We start from the raw sequence: 16,089 nt of genomic DNA on the forward strand, positions 1-16,089 counted from the left end.
TCTGCACCCGCGGATTTGCCGCGGATTTGCAGCGGATTTACCGCGGATTTGCCGCGGATTTTGATGCGGATTTTTTTTTTTCCCATTCAAAACTAAAAATCCGCACCAAATCTGCACCAAACAATTGACATGCTGCAGATTTTTCCGGATAAAAATCTGCGGCAAATCCGCAGCGGAAAAATCTGCAGCATGGACACAGCATTTCCAAAAGGCCATTGAAATGGCTTGGAAGTGCCGCTGCTGCAGATTTTCGGGAAATCCGCGGCAAATCCGCGGCAAAATCCGCGGTAAATCCGCAGCGTGGGCACATAGCCTAAATGCTCCTATAAGGGAGCCTTTCCAGTTCCTAGAGTTCCCTGCTGCTGGTGTGCCGCCCCCGTGCCAGCAGCCGCCGCTGCTTGGATCTGGACCTTCAGGGGTGGTGGCTCGAGGGTCTCTGGACCCGGGGGTCTTGCGAACACACCGAATAAAATGGGGGGACGTAGATGTACGGGCTAGGCCGTAATACGTTTGTGACGCCACCCACGGTGTGTGGTGAGGTGGGACACCACTGCTGCTGTTACGGGGCATCCGTGGGAGATGTTGTGCAGCAAGATGTTAACCCCTCCATGGGCAGGGATGGTGGCCCCGGGACCTGTTGACTCTGGTGCAGGGGGAATGACGACCGCAGGGGGTGTCGGTGTACTCACTTTCAGTAAAACACACGAGTCTTTGGTAAACCAAGGTGGTGGTGGCCGGTGCCGCATCCATCTGCGTTCGGGATCCCTCACCCGGCTGGTGGTCTCTATCCTTTTCCTGCACTGTTTAAGTAGAAAAGACTTCCTTGTATGAAATGTAGGAGTCCTCTCCCGGCTGGATGTGGCCTAAGGAGCCGTGCCCGCAGACGCTGGCCCGTGGGATCTATGGGCCTTGGCGGTGACCTCTTATCCCTAATCGGTGGGCTGTTGTCTTCTATGAGGGACTTTGGGTGGGACAGGACCTCCAGTCCTGGCCTCAATCGGTTAATTAACCAGTTCCAGTAGGTTCTGGTTCCTGGCTTCAGGGTCCGAGTACCCCCATTTGTACTACGGTTTCCGGGTCAGTTCCCCGTTTAGGTATCGGCTGGCTCCAACCTTGGCCCGGTCCACCTCGGTTCCACCAAGCCCGTCTTCCCGTCTCCTGTTGACGGAAACCACCCTCTGCCTCCTAGCCAGTAGCACCAGGGCTCCAACCCTGGTACCTGTCAGTCTGCTTCAGGCCTGACACACAGGCCTGACCTCCACTGTCACTGAACTTTAAAACTGAACTTCTGTTTTTCCCACCCTGGGCAGTCTAAACCCCTGGGTGGGCGTGCACCAACCGCCTGGCCACGCCCACTGGTGTGTCTAACTGTCCCTAAGGGGGGGGTGACTAGGGTTTAATGGTTGGCTGTGTGTTTCCTAATGAGGTAAGGTGTTATTCAGGGGCCTATTTGTGACTACCTGGTTCTGCCAGGGCGTCACACTGGCACATCTGATGGTTAAGAACAGAGTTCCCCGCCTAAAGGTGTCCCACCTTTGTGAACTTTTGCTAGTTGCATTGTGGCTGGGAGTATGTGTATTACAAACTTGCGGTCACGTGAACACCACTCCCTGCATCGGCACTGGAGAATCGTCACAGTGCACAGGGATTGGCTGCAGTCACATGCACGCCGCTGGCCAAGTCTCGCGTAGGCACAGATACATCACTGGCGCGAGCGAGGGAAACTATTTTCTGTTCAGCACGCAATACAGGCAGAGCAAACTGAGCCTGCGCGAGACTTGGCCAGCCGCATGGATGATGATGGTGGTGTGTCAATCATGACAGGAGGACGGTGAGCAAGGCCAAAAAGGAGGGACAGGAGCCGAAATAGAGCCTGCCCATCTGGCCAACACAGCTCATTAGCATACAAAATGGTTAGATTTTATAAAGTTCTTTTTGCGGTCTGCAAGTGGGGACAGCAACAAGGTGCACCTTCATAGAATGTAGCACAGGAGCTGCAGAAGGTCACACTTTTGGTTTAATAGTCAAAAAACTGGTGACCGGTTCCCTTTAACCCTGCTGTGTCCTGCAGGGTTTAGTTTCCCTGTCTAATCCCCTGCAAGCAAGGGATATATCAGGCAGCCTTTGAATCCATATGGTGTCTGAACTTGGTTCCTAGTTATCTCTAGTCTCTAGTGTTCTGTCTAGGTCTTTGCTTGTTTCGTCTCAACAGTTATTGACATGGCTTGTTCTCTCATTTTAATTTCACCTATATACTGACCCTGAGCTGGCAGTACCAACCTCAAACTGTTTAAATCAGCCTCAGCCAGTGTCTTCTGTACATTGCACTCCTGCCTTGACCCATTCGTCAGCTGTTGCAGCTTCGGGGACTGGCCTGTAAATGGTATCTGGTGAGTACCTGCTGCCCAGCCTATCCTCACCATCTGATGCTCTAGTGAATACCAGGTTGTCACTTAGCCACGCCTTTGCAGGGTAAGATCAGCCAGTGGCACAGTGGATCCACCAGCCATCACACCTCCCTTCAATACATTATTATCCTGTGTCCTTTCTCTTCCACCACTGTGCTCCTCATTCCCCCAATTCATTGCAAGTGTCTGTCCTTCGTCTTCTGTCTTCCGTGAGCCCGTTTAGGACCACAGCCATCTGATGTCCCTTCTGTAAAAGGCAGATGGCTAAAAAGAGGGATTGGAAGCTAAGTATATTTTTTTATTATTTGGCCATGATCAACCAGGACATGTTTTAAAGAATAAACTCAAATAAACAAAATTCTTTTTGCTAACCCTTGATCCAGAATTCGTAAAATTGCTGTAATATATTCCAGAATGATTGTATTAAACAAGAAGAAAAATCCTTTCTGAATGCTTTTTGTCTTATTTCTTTTGCACCATGCATTTCTGAAAGAAAAGCTCGCTGGCTGAACGCCAGGCTTATGTAAGATTTTACTAGACAGAAGGGATCTGACTCAGGGAAAATAATCAATGAAGAACAATAACTCTAACCATACTATATTCTTAAATGATAAATGCTAGGTAAGTGTAACACAGAAGCATTTTTAATCAAGAGAAATGCCCAGTAGTGTTGTTTACCTCCTCTCTGTATAATACTAATATCTGTAGTCATTGATAGTGTTCCCCTGTGTCTCTGTTTTCCCAGTAAAGCAGCAACGTAACTGGAGGCCTTCCACTCATAACAATCAGCATCAATTGCTCCCAGTATTCAAAGTCATAATGGAGCTAAATTGTAGAATTTGCTGAAAATATCAACTTTATATTATTTTTTCTGTTACACTGAAGGGCAATTTGTGTTTTCTCTATCAAATACATTTCTGGATCAGAGTTTCCAATCTGTTTGCTTCTCTTTCACAGATAACAGGTCTGGTTGACTGTGGCTACTCTTGTTGTTCGCTAACTCTAGGTATAATAATAATCTAAACCATAAGCAATCTAAGCTATTATTTTTTGTTTTGTATACAGTGTGTCCACTCATATCCTGTCCACCGCCATTAACTTGAGAACGGCGACAGCTATAGGCATAGAAGTGGTGTCTAGGTATAGTAAAGTAGCCATGCACTACGCAATGAAACCACCTGGTGCAAAACAACGGAGTTAGCATTTTTATCTCGAAAATGGAACAAGATAGAGAAAAAAGTGAATTAAAAAAATGTAGGGCATCATCAATTCAATACGAATCGACACCTTGCATACAGAAATGCTATGATATGAAACCCATGTCCCCCCCAAAAACATTGAATGCTGGTCACGCATATGGCGCTCATTTAAATTTGATGCTCAAAGGGGCCACCGTCAGCTGCAATGCACATCTGGACTCTGGACAACATACTGTATCATGCTGCACGTTGTTCAATATGGTAGGTGACCTGTTTGCACAAGCATCTATGATACGTCGTCGTAGGTCCTGCAATGTTGGTGGAGGGGTCGCATACACCTGCTGTTTGATGTGACCTCACAGAAAGAAGTCCAATGGGGTCAGGTCAGGTGAGCGTGGAGGCCACTCCACGCAGCCACCATACCGAATGACTTGTAGAAAAGTCTCGATGAGATTTCACTTCACGTCCGCAGCCTTGTGAGTTTTACACGTTCTAATCATAGCATTTCTGTATGCAAGGTGTCGATTCGTATTGAATTGATGATGCCCTACAACTTTGTAATTCACTTTTTCTTGTCTATCTTGTTCCGTTTTCGAGATAAAAATGCTAACTCCGTTGTTTTCCACCAGGTGGCGCTATAGGTGGTTTCATTGCATAGCGCATGGATGCTTTACTATACCTAGACACCGCTTCTATGCCTATAACTTCCGACGTTCTCAAGTTAATGGCGGACATGGGTGGACACACTGTATATACCGTGTGCAGAATTATTGTATTTTAGAGGATTTTTTTTCATCATTGATCAACAACTATGTTCTCAATCAACCCAAAAGACTCATAAATATCAAAGCTTAATATGTTTGGAAGTTGGAGTGTTTTTTTTTTAGATTTGGCTATCTTAGCAGGATATCTGTTTGTGCAGGTAACTATTACTGTGCAGAATTATAAGGCAACTTAATAAAAACCAAATATATTCCCATCTCACTTGTTTATTTTCACCAGGTAAAGCATTATAACTGCACAAAATTTAGATATAAACATTTCTGACATGCAAAAACAAAACCCCAAAAAATTAGTGACCAATATAGCCACCTTTCTTTATGATGACACTCAACAGCCTACCTTCCATAGATTCTGTCAGTTGCTTGATCTGTTTACTATCAAAATTGCATGCAGCAGCCACCACAGCCTCTCAGATGCTGTTCTGAGAGCTGTACTGTTTTCCCTCCCTGTAGATCTTACATTTTATGAGGGACCACAGGTTCTCTATGGGGTTCAGATCAGGTGAACAAGGGGGCCATGTCATTATTTTTTCATCTTTTAGACATTTACTGGCCAGCCACGTTGTGGAGTAGTAGGATGCATGTGATGGAGCATTGTCCTGCATGAAAATCATGTTTTTCTTAAACGATACCGACTTCTTCCTGTACCACTACTTGAAGTTGTCTTCCAGAAACTGGCAGTAGGTCTGGGAGTTGAGCTTCACTCCATCCTCAACCCGAAAAGGTCCCACAAGTTCATATTTGATGATACCAGCCCATACCAGTACCCCACCTCCACCTTGATGGCGTCTGAGTCGGACTGGAGCTCTCTGCCCTTTACTGATCCAGCCTCTGGCCCATCCATCTTGCCCATCAAGAGTCACTCTCATTTCATCAGTCCATAAAACCTTTGAAAAATCAGTCTTAAGATAATTCTTGGCCCAGTCTTGAAGTTTTATCTTATGTTTCTTGTTCAAAGATGTTTGTTTTTCATCCTTCCTTACCTTGGCCATGTCCCTGAGTATGGCATACCTTGTACTTTTTGATACTCCAGTAACATTGCAGCTCTGAAATATGGCCAAACTGGTGGCAAATGGTAACTTGGCAGCTTCACGCTTGATTTTCCTCAATTCATGGGCAGTTATTTTTGCCCAACATGCTTCTTGCGACCCTGTTGGCTATTTGCCATGAAACGCTTGATTGTTCGGTGATCACGCTTCAAAAGTTTGGCAATTTCAAGACTGCTGCATCCCTCTGCAACACATCTCCCAATTTTGGACTTTTCAGAGCCCGTCAAATCTCTCTTCTGACCCATTTTGCCAAAGGAAAGGAAGTTGCCTAATAATTAAGCACACCTTATATAGGGTGTTTATGTCATTACACCACACCCCTCCTGATTACAGAGATGCACATCACCTGATTTACTTAATTGGTAGTTGGCTTTCAAGCCTATACAGCTTAGAGTAGGACAACATGTGTAAAAAGTATCATGTGATCAAAATACTCATTGGCCTAATAATTCTGCACACAGTGTAGTGCGTCTCTTGTCCCTTTTCATTAAACCCATTTCCACCCCTATTTCCAATCAATGATATGTGCTGCTTATTGTGTGTTATGACTACACTACCAGTGAAAGATTGTCTTTCTAGAAATGAGTGAATTTAAAAAAGAGTGTTACCAAACTCCATCAGATTGGTGAGTTCACAGGGCAAATGTAAAATTGTATTTTTATTCCTTGTTGAACATAATTATGTTGAATAAAACATCTTGGGGCAATGTTTCATAAAACTTCATTAAACCTTGTGGAAAGGTATGAATAAAGTAGTTGGCTTTAAAACTCAAGAATAATTGCCATGTACACCCCAAAATTAGCCATAAATTATTTGTTTTCTAATGTATTTCATATGACTTGAAGATTTGTTAATATATTTGATTTTGGGGCATGAATAACTTATTGGGATAAACCGAAATAAAACCTACCTCTGCCGCAAAACTCAAATTTTACTTGTATTCGTCCTTTCTTTCATGCATGTGGAAAATCTTCAATAGCCAATAGGGTGCTTATGGATTTATGGCTGGAGCTTTCCTATATACAATATATCACAAAAGTGAATACTCTCCTCACATTTTTGTAAATATTTTATTGTCTTTTCAAAGGACAACACTAAAGATATGACACTTTGATACAATATAAAGCAGTCAGTGTACAACATCTATAAGAGTGTAAATTTGGTGTGCCCTCTAAATAGCTTAACACAGAGCCATTAATGTCAAACCCCTGGCAACAAAAGTGATTACACCCCTAAATGAAAATGGCCAAACTGTGCAAAAAGTGACAATATTTTGTGTGGCTACCATTATTTTCACACACTGCCTTAATGATCTTGGGCATGAAGTTCATTGGAGTTTCGCAGGAGCCACTGGAATCCTCTTCCATCCTTCATGATGACATCACAGAGGTGGTGAATGTTAAAGACCTTGCGCTCCTCCACCATCCATTTGAAGAGGCCCCACAGATACTCAATAGGGTTTAGGCCTGGAGACATGCTTGGCTAGTCCAGCACCTTTACTCTCAGTTTCTTTAGCAATTCATTGATTGTCTTGGAGGTGTGCTTGGGGTCGTTATGTTGAAATACTACTATGCAGCCCAGTTTCCCAAGGGAGTGGATCATGCTCTGCTTCAGTATGTCTCAATGAACTGTGGCTTCCCACTGCCAGCAGCATTCATGCAGCTCCAAACCATAACACTCCCACCACCATGCATGACTGTAGGGAAGACGAATTTGTCTTTGTACTCCTCACCTAGTTGCCTCTACACATGCCTGACACCATCTAAAGCAAATAGGTTTATCTTGGTCTCATCAGACCACAGAACATGGTTCCAGTAATCCATGCCCTTAGTCTGGCTTGTTTTCAGCAACTATTTGTGGGCTTTCTTGTGCATCATTTTTAGAAGAGGCTTCCTTCTGGGACCACAGCCATGCAAATCAATTTGATGCAGTGTGTGGCATATGGTCTGAGCACTGACAGGCTGACTCCCCACCCCTTTAACCTATACAGCAATGCTGGCAGCACTCATAAGTCTATTTTAAAAAGACAATCTCTGAATATAACGCTGAGCACATGCATTCAATTTTTTTGGCTGATCATGGCAATGTCTGTTCTGAGTGGAACCTTTCTTGTTTAACCCCTTTACACTTAATAATAATAATAATAATAATAATAATAAAAGGAGGAAAACAAAAAAAGAACAAAAACCAAGAATATAGTGAAATATAATTATTTTTATATTTTTATTAAAGATTTTAATATGCAAAAGTGATGCTTAGTACAAAAATTGAATAAAAACTTGAAAGATCAGTTATAGAGACAATATTGGCTAATAATTCATGAAAAGCCTGCACAGAGTAGACAGGAAAACGAGAGTAGAGCCCCCTCTCCCAGCCAGCGTGACCACTTAAAATTTGAACAATTGTGAGTATATAATTATATCTCAAAGGGAGGATGTAGTATTAAAAAATCAGAATACCTTTCTGTTGTAAGAAAGGAACCATATATCTCCTGTTAAACGTTAATATCCAGGATAGGTGGAAAGGGTGTCACGGATATAATGTCTCAAAATGTAACTGTCTGAATTTGCATAACTAAGGCCAAAAATTATATACATATATATTTTGTTTAATTTTAGTGACCGTCGATAAAACAGTATATGTGTGCAACGGTTAGTAGGACTATCAGCATGCCTAATGTCTGGCTATGCACCGTATACAATACAATAACATGGAGGAGGGCCAATAGTTAGAAGATGGAAAAAACTATGAACAGAACCGGCAGTTCAAGGGTGTGATACAGAGAGCTCAATAAATGCAAGCATTGCCCATGTTGCAGGAGGGAATGCAAATCACTTTTAGTAAAAACAAAAAACAAACTATAAGGACACTTGTTTTAAGGTGAAACAAAGATTATACCTGTAATGAAGAGTGGTCACGCTGGCTGGGAGGGGGGGCTCTACTCTCGTTTTCCTGTCCACTCTGTGCAGGTTTTTCATGAATCATTAGCCAATATTGTCTCTATACCTGATCTTTCCAGTTTTTATTCGATTTTGTACTAAACATCACTTTTGCATATTAAAATATTTAATAAAAATAATTATATTTCACTATATTCTTGGTTTTTGTTCTTTTTTTTCTCCTCCTTTTATAGTGTATATTGAAGAACATACCCACTCGGGGGCCACTATGTAGTGGTACCCCAGTGTTTATTTCCATTATTATGGCCTTTTTCCTTTGCCCTTTACACCTAAGGCTATGTGCGCACGTTGCGTCGGAGTACCTGCCGTTTATTCTGGACGTTTTCCTTCCCTTGGTTTTTGACCAAATGGCTTTTGACCATTTTTCAGCGCTAAAAACACATGCGTATTTACCGCGTTTTTAGTGCGTTTTTAGCGCTTTTTACATGCGTTTTCACCTGCGTTTCTGCAGATGCGTTTTGTAGCTCAAGACACTGAGAAATAAAGTTGGAATAGTCAAAAAGAAAGAAAAAAGAGAATAAAAAGGATAAAATTAACTTTTAATAAAACTGTATGGAAAATATCAATTTTAATGAAATAATAGCGGTTATGCACATTTTAACAGAAAAATAGGTAAAGTTTAATATTTTTTAGCATTTAAATTTTTGGTTATTGTGTGTGTGTAAAGGAACATTATAACCCTTTAATTTTATGCCAGAAATGCATGCGTTTTTGAAGCCAAAAACACAGTGGAAAAGCAGGTAAAAAGCATGAAAAACGCAGGAAAGTTGCTTTTGGTTGCGTTTTGACATTTCTCATTGACTCCAATGTTAAGGAAACGCTGCAGAAATGGCAAAAACAACTGACATGCTGCTTCTTTTTCAGCATGGTTTTTGACCACAAATATGCAAATTAAACGCTGCAGAAAAAAAAGCAAAGTGCAGACAGGATTTCTGCTTTTCCCATAGACTTTGCTGGCAATCAAAAACGCATGCGTTTTAGCGCAAAAACGCTGCTGCTAAAAACGCTGCAGAAACGCGGAAAAAAACGCAACATGCGAACATAGCCTAAGCCTGGTTTTCACCTTCATGACCAGGCCATTTTTTGCAGTTCTGACCAGTGTCACTTTGACAAGTTATAACTTTGGAACGCTTCAACCGATCTCGATGATTCTGAGAATGACAATATATTTTTCATTTATTTGTAAAAATATTGGAAATTTAGCAAAAATGTAAAAAATTTTGCAATTTTCAAACTTTGAATTTTTATGTCTTTAAATCCGAGAGTTATGTCACACAAAATAGTTAATAAATAACATTTTCCACATGTCTACTTTACATCCACACAATTTTTGAAACATAATTTATTTTTCTTAGGAAGTTTAAAGGGTTCAAAGTTTATCCACAATTTCTAATTTTTACAGCAAAATTGACCAAATATTTTTTTTAGGGAGCACATCACATTTGAAGTGACTTTGAGAAGCTTACGTGATAGAACATACCTAAAAGTGACACCATTCTAAAAACTGCACCCCTCAAACTGCTCAAAACCCTTTAAATGCTTCACAGAAACTAAAGCAATGTGGATTAAAAAAGTAGACATTTTTCTATTTCCCACAAAACGTTACTTTAGCTGCAAATTTTGTATTTTCACAAGGGTAATAAGAGAAAATGCACCATACAACTTGTTGTGAAATTTCTCCTGAGTACACCAATACCCCACATGTGGTGGATATCTTCTGGTTGGACACACATCAGGGTTTGGAAGGGAAGGAGCGCTATTTTAATTTTTAATGCAAAATTTCCTGACACCGTTAGCGGATGCCATGTCACGTTTGGAGAGCTCCTGATGTGCCTAAACAGTGGTGCTCCCCCACAACTGACCACATTTGGGAAACTAGACACCTCAAAGAATTTATCTAGATGTTTGGTGAGTATGTTGAACTCCCAGGTGTTTTACAGAATTTTGTAATGTTGAGCTGTGAAAATGAAAAAAATAATTTTCCACAAAAATGTTGCTTTAATCTAAAAACTTTCATTTTCACAAGGGTAACAGGAGAAAATGCACTATACAATTTGTTGTCCAATTTCTCCTGAGTACGCCAGTACCCCATATGTGATGGAAATCTATTGTTTGGAAGCATGTCAGGGCTCAGAAAGGAAGGAGCTCCATTTGAATGCAAAATTAGTTGGAGTCATTAGCGGACACTATCTCGCATTTGGAGACCCCTGATGTGCATAGACAGTGGAGCTCCCCCACAACTAACCCCATTTGGAAACTAGACACCTCAAGGAATTTATCTAGATGTTTAGGGAGTATCTTGAATCCCCAGGTGCGTCACGGAATTTTATAACAATGAGCCAAGAAAATAAAAAAAAAATAATTTTTAATCACACAAATGTTGCTTTATTTGGAAACTAGACACCTCGAGGAATTTATCTAGATGTTTAGGGAGTATCTTGAATCCCCAGGTGCGTCACGGAATTTTATAACAATGAGCCAAGAAAATAAAAAAAAAATAATTTTTAATCACACAAATGTTGCTTTAACCCCAAATTTTTCATTTTCAATAGGGTTACAGGAGATAATGCACTATACAATTTGTTGTTCAATATTTCCTGAGTACGCCAATACCTCATATGTAGCCACAAAATATTTTTGAGGTACAATGCAAAGTGAAGAGGGAAGGAGCGCCATATTTGAGTTCAGATTTAGTTGAAATGGTTTATGGGTGCCATGTCACATTGGCAGAGCTTTTGAGGTGCCAGAACGGCAGAAATCCCCCACAAATGACCCCATTTTACAAACTGCACCCATCAATGTCTGAAATAGGGGATTCAGATGAAACCCCAGATGGATTGATTCATTAATGAGGCAGCAAAGTTACTCCGAACTCTGTTTGGCTTCTGTTCAGCGGTGTCCGTCTTCAAAGGTGAACAAAAATGTTGATGACAGGTCTTTTATGCATGCCTAAAAAGTTGCATAAAAAGATGGACACTGCCAGATTACAGGCCAGATAGGAGTTCAAAGTGACTCCCTCTGCCTCATTACAGCAAAATTTCTATTGGGAATTTTGTCTGAATTATGTTTCTCAGAGATTTACATGTAATTCCCGGTGTAAGTGCTCAGCGGGATAAATATGAGCTGTGCCATACTGCAGTCTTTAGGAGGCAGAAACAAATCAACAGCAGTTGAAGAATTGGCTTTATTTATTTTTTAAGCCATTCACTTTATGGCATAAGTGATTAGGCGGCTTTATTCCTCTAGTGAGTACGACTACAGTGATACCATATTTATATTTTTTTTAGGTTGAGCTACTATCACGCTAAAAAACATTTTTTTACAAAATAAAGATTTTTTTGCATCACTGAATTTTGAAGGCTATAGTTTTTAGATTTTTACGCTGACAGTCATATAAGGGCTTGTTTTTTGTGGGATCAGTTGGAGTTTTTATTGTTACCATTTTGAGTTACATAATTTCTTTCAGCGTTTTTATTCTGTTTGTTGTGTGACAAAATCTGAAGAAACAGTAATTCATTTATTGTTTTAGGTTTTTTCACGCCGTTCACCATCTTTATTCTTCAGGTCAGTACAATTACAGCAATTCAATATTTATATAGTTTTCTTTAAGTTTTAATGCTTTCACACCATAAAAACTATTTTATAGAAAAACAAAATAGTTTTTACATTGCTGTATTCTGAGACGTAAAGCTTTGTTATTTTTTCACTAATGTAGCTGTATGGTAGCTTGTTTTTTTGTGAGACAAGATGACGTTTTTAGTGGTACCATTTTTATTTCTATTTTGGTTTTTTAATGCATTTTATTCCTCTTTTTTTGTCAGCTGTATGATAAAAAGACAGTTTTTGCTATTTTTTTTACTGTGATGACTGAAGGAGTTAACTAGTTTGACAGTTTTATAGATTGGGTTGTTATGGACGTGGCAATACCAAATATGTGTACTTTTTGGGTGTTTTTTATTTGTTTTTAAATAAATATACATACTTAGTGGAATAATTTATTTTTTGTTGTTGGTAATTTCAGATTTATTTTTTTAATACCTTTTACCAATTTTTTTTACTTTTTGTTTACTTAGACCCATTATGGGACACTAACGTTTAGTGCTCTGATCACTGATATACAATAATCCACTGCAATGCTTGATTATTGCAGTGGATTATATGTAAGCGCTGCACTACCACTTTGCCTTGGACACCATGCATCTGGCATAGTGTATGAGGCTTTCAGTAGCTGGGTAACCCAAGGGTCATCATGGTGACGACCCAAGGGTTACTATGGCAGTGACCAGGTCCCTGTGATCGCATTACAGGGTCCCGATCGCTTGGTAGAGTAGTGGAAACCTCACCCCGCCAACTAAATGTTGTGATTAGCATTGATTGCAGCAATTAGGTGTTAATCTGCCCGGAGCAGTGCAGAGACCTCTCCTGACAGTGACTGCTGGGTCTCAGCTACAAGATAAGCTGACGACCCGATGGTGATCAAGGGGGAACAACTAGGTTTGTCCTTGGTCGTTAAGGCCCAAATGGCCAGGACATACCCAGATGGTAAGGCTGTTCCCATGCGGCCAGGACTTACCCCATATACCCAATGTCAGTAAGGGGTTAAGCACTGTATGGTCTTGGTCACCGTGCTGTAGCTCAGTTTCAGTGTGTTGGCAATATTCTTATAACCTAGGCCATCTTTATATAGAACAACAACTCTATTTTTCAGATCCTAAGAGAATTCTTTGCCATGAGGTGCCATGTTGACCTTCCAGGGTCCAGTATGAGAGCGTGTGTGCGCGATAACACCAAATGTAACACACCTTCTTCCCTTTCACAACTGACAAGTTGTAACGCTAATGAGTCTCATGACATGTTGGAGGAACAATGGCTAATTAGGCACAATTTGGCCATTTTCGCTTACGAAGTATCCTCACTTTTGTTGCCAGTGGTTTAGACATTAATGGCTGCGTGTTAGGTTATTTATAGGGCACCAAATTTACACTGTAGTATAAGCTGTACATTGACTACTTTACATTGTATCAGTGTCATATTTTCAGTGTTGGCCCATGAAAAAAAATAGTTACACAAATGTGAGGGGTGTATTCATTTTTGTGATATACTGTAATTTTTTTTGTCTGTCACCATTACAGGTAGGCTTGATAGAAGAATAGACTATCCTCAATAAGATAAGTGCATCACCTCTCAGTGATGGCAGTTTTATTGTCATCCACAAGACATTTAGCATTGCAGGAGGGTCCGTGCTAGATCACTGAAGCAGAGATTGAGTAGTTGACATTTTTATTAAATTTCCACAAGTTTAATTTGGGCTACACAGTTTTGCTTGGCGCTCCAACGCCACTCAGTGTGGTCTTACATGAGCTTATTTTCAGCTACTTCCACAAACAGAAAATCTTAAGGCTGGATTCAGAATGACTGGAGTTTTGTGTGCCAGTTTTGATGAACTGTGTACTGCAGTAACTTAATGAATTAATGAATTATGAGCATCTGACAAAAAAAAACACCTTGAAGAGTTAGGCCCTTAGTGTAAAATTGAAGCAAGTGACAGCTTTACACCATAGAGGTTTATTGACACACTTTTTACCAACTGTTTGTGAACCAAGACTGTCATGTGGTATTCAATTCTACACTGAAGGGCGCCGCTATGGTGTCGGACTCTGTTCACATTGTAGCATCTGACAGGCAACCTCAGATCTCATAGTTGCTCAGCCTGAGCTGGGCATCAGCTGATTCATTTCCTTTGCCCCCACCCCTGCAGGCATTAATTCTTGTGGATTTGTGTGCAGCTCCTAGGAGCTCAGGTTGCTGATTACCACCCACAGCTGTCTCCTTCCTATTTATGGTATGGGTGCCTGTGGTTCTGAGCTGATAATAGCTTCAGTGATTCCAGTCTTAGTGGTGATCCAGTCTTTGGTGATATGTAGTTGCTATTTTGAGTAGTGTGGAAGTTTACCTATTGTGTGTTTACTTCCTTCCTTTTTTCTTTATTCCCCTGTACATATGTGACGCCCTGGCAAAACCAGGTAGTCACACAATAGGCCCCCGAACAACACCATCCCTCACCTAGGTCACATACAGCCGACCTGAAACCCTAGTCACCCCCCTCAGGGCAAGACAGGCACACCAGTGGGCGGGACCAGGTGTTAGGGAACGCCCACCTAGGGGTCTAGACAGCGGGAACACAGTCATTAAAGCAGTCAAGCAGACAGATTAAGTTGGAGTTCAACCGATTGAGGGCAGGATTACAGGTCCTGTCCCAACCAAAGTCCAAAAAGCAGACAACCACTCACAGATAGGGATAAGGCAACCGCTAGGGCCCATAGATTCCACAGGTCAGCGTCAGCGGGCATGGCTCCTCAGGCACACAGAAAGCCGGGAGCGGACTCCCGTGTTCCATACCGGGAAGTCCAAACATACAACCACAACCAGTGCAGAGGAAGAGACGGCGACCACCAGCCCGGGTGGGGGACCAGAGTACAACCGGCCGCGGAGGCCGGCCACCAGCACCTTGGTTTACCAAAAGACTCGTGTGATTCATTTATTTGTGAGTAACCAAACATCCCCTGGTACGTCCGGGCTCGCAGGCCCCTGCCATTGCCATACTCTGCACAGAGACACTGGGCCCCGGGGCAACCATCCCTACCCATGGAGGGGTTAACATCCGGCTGCCATTACGTATCCCACAACAGCAGCGGGGGTGACCCATTTCCCCCCACACTGTGGGTGGCGTCACAAACCGAATACGGTCAAGGCCGTACAACTACGTCCCCCTTTTCATTCGGCATGTCCGCATGACCCCTGGGTCCGGAGGATCCCTCGAGCCACACAGTGGGTCCGGATCCAAGCAGCACCGGCTGCTGGCACGGGGGCGGCACACATATATTGTCTCTCCTTTGTGATAGAGTGCAGTGTGTACAACTTTTTTTTCTCCCTTGTCCGTGTCATTTCTGTGGGGTTTTGTTATTGTGTTTCCAGCCTGCCTAAAGGTTAGGGGAGAGGGGGTGTAAGACCAGGGCTCAGACATCACTACCTCTGAGATAAGGGATAGTGCAGGGTCTCAGGTCTGAGGGCCAGCTTAGGAACTCCTATTCTGTCATTTCTTACCCTGTAATAAAGACTCCCTAGTGATGAGCACCTCAATATTAAGTGACACACAGAGTTCCCCAAGACGGCTTACAACAGAGAACAGTATTGTGTATGTGTGCATGTGTGTGGGTGCTACCTTGCTAAAAGTATGTTAACATGAGTTTAATTACATTTCATTTACAATTACACTACAAATTGCTCTACATATAATGCTTCATACTCACAACTCACACAGTAATTCATATTGTAAATTACCGAAGTTATTTCATTTCTGTAGAAAGATGTATGTAGCTCGTGGCAAAAAAATTAGCTTGTGAGTTAAATTTGTTTTGAAGCCTGAGGCAACTTGGCAAATGCGTATAATAAAAGAAGGGAATTGGCATTTCCCAACAGGGCAGTTTGGTTTGGCTTGTTCCCCAGGGCTGTGATGCAACCTCTGGAACCAATTGTTGAATTAAAACTCATTATAACTGCAATGAAATACTTTGGGGAATACACTCAGCATATGAATCTGGAGATCTTTATTGTAGAGATCAAATGCAGCAACGTGTAACATGCTCCACACATGAAACCATGCGGATATCAGTGGTAATTTCCCTACATTA

This window comes from Anomaloglossus baeobatrachus, chromosome 6 (genome assembly GCF_048569485.1).
Source record: "Anomaloglossus baeobatrachus isolate aAnoBae1 chromosome 6, aAnoBae1.hap1, whole genome shotgun sequence".
NCBI classification, from domain to species: domain Eukaryota; kingdom Metazoa; phylum Chordata; class Amphibia; order Anura; family Aromobatidae; genus Anomaloglossus; species Anomaloglossus baeobatrachus.